This window comes from Notamacropus eugenii, chromosome 5 (assembly GCF_028372415.1).
Source record: "Notamacropus eugenii isolate mMacEug1 chromosome 5, mMacEug1.pri_v2, whole genome shotgun sequence".
Classification (NCBI taxonomy): domain Eukaryota; kingdom Metazoa; phylum Chordata; class Mammalia; order Diprotodontia; family Macropodidae; genus Notamacropus; species Notamacropus eugenii.
This window is the reverse complement of record NC_092876.1, coordinates 2972659-2974528: the sequence shown is the minus strand read 5'-3', so window position 1 is coordinate 2974528 and position 1870 is coordinate 2972659. Positions and strand designations below refer to the sequence as shown.

The 1870-nt window shown below is 44.4% G+C and overlaps 1 pseudogene; it reads right to left on the bottom strand.

Moving 5' to 3' along the window:
• Positions 1-301: 301 nt before the first annotated feature.
• On the bottom strand, positions 302-1190 carry LOC140504566 (vomeronasal type-1 receptor 1-like; annotated as a pseudogene).
• Between the last annotated feature and the right edge of the window lie 680 nt (positions 1191-1870).

Sequence of the window (1870 nt, the reverse complement as noted above, 5' to 3'; positions counted from 1 at the left end):
CACTGAAAAACCTGACCTACAATGAAACATAGAGGCAGGAGAGTTACTGTGAAGACTTAGTAAAGTAGATCATTGATTTCAGTTGCACAGTTCATGACATCAGTGGCCCCAGGACTCACCCTTGCCCACTTCCCCTTCCAGGTCAGAATCAGGAAAGGATATCCTCTTCACCAACTACAGATTCTCACCAATTTTGCTAAACTTTTGCTGTACAGGGATTTTCTCACAAGTCTTTACTAAGGATTCTGTATGAAGAAGATGAATCCATGGAGATGACTTTTAAATATAGACATTGACTCCATCAAAAAGTGTAGCAGGACCTGGAGATTTTGGTATCTCTGTGAATCAGCAACAAAGGGCAGATGGTTGGGAAACATAATGTAATGAGTGTAGTCACGTTCATCACCCAGAAATCGGTTGGAATAACATATACTTTATAGAGCACAAAGCTACAACTGACACAATATGCAAAAATAAAGGTGCCCACCAGCATCAGGATGGTGTGGGTGGCCCTGATGTCTGGGGACATCTTTAGGGAAAGGCTGGTGCTGTGAATGTACTGGGCTCTCTGATGGTGTCTGTAAAGGAGAAACACCATGTAGCTACTGGCCCAGACCATGCTTCCCACCAGCAAAACATCCCGCAGGGAGGAGAGGGTGACAAACTGTGGAAGCACATGTTCCCAGTAGCAATACAGGAGATCAGCTTCCCCTTTGTGCCTGTGGTTGCTGTTTCTTGAGCCTGTGACACATGCTGTCCCTTTAATCTCTACGATTACGTTGAGGATCCACCTGAAGAGGCAGGAATATGTGATACAATTTAGACTTCTGACTTTGATTTTGGCCAGCCTAGAGCTGTTAGGGCTGATGATGACTGCTTGAAAGATGCTCAAAAGGCAGGTGTAATTCATGGAAAGTCCCCAAAACCCGTCGAAGGAAAAATACAATTTTACACCCAGCATTTCCCAGGTAATATTGTTTCCTGAAATACAATATTTCCATTGGCATTCCATGGGAGAGAAGCAATATGGCATTGGCCAAAGTCAGTTGAGTCAGAATGGGGTCCATGGGTCTTGGTCTCTGTCTGGTGAACAAAGTGAAGATGGAAAAAGAGAGAAAGAAGTTCTCCAGGACCCTGACTCCAGCCTGAGAAAGGAAGATAATACCCAAAGTCATTTCATGTAGCGGCATAATCTTGGAGGGTTAGACAGAATTGCAATCAGGGTCAGAGAGACCTTTCAAGAAAAGAAGACGTAGAAATGTGGTGAAGATTATTTCCTTGTTTAGCAAAATTAAGTCCCATATTCCACCTTTGAGATGAGTGATGGAAACTTATGGCACAGTGTGAGCTGGTGAGCCCTCACCATCTGGTAGAAGTCATGTCATACATACAGTTGCGAACAGTGAAGCAGCCCCTCTCTTTGACCCCCATGCTCTTATAGACATGGACACTCACAAACATACATCCTTAGTTATGTATCTTTGAGATACCCCTGTCTGTTACAAGATTAATTCTGAGGCTGTTGACTTACAGTCCCAGAAAAGTTCATCTAGGGGTAGACTGGAAGAAACCTAACATGCTCCACTCTTGCATATCCCAGTGAATGTTCTCCCTTCCACCAGAGTTTCTCTTGGACCTTACCTCTTATAGGTCTATGGGCACAGGGCTCTCTGGAACACACATCCTCAGGGAAAATCTGGAACCACACCCTTATCTGAATCAGAGGGAAGCTAGGACTTCACCTGATCCTTGAGGTTTTCAAGCACCCATAACTTTGTCTGTATGGTAGGCACCTGCCTAGATATAGAGAATGACCTTGATACAGCTTGGAAGATAACCTTCAAGGCATGGTGCGAGGTGCCCAGTCACT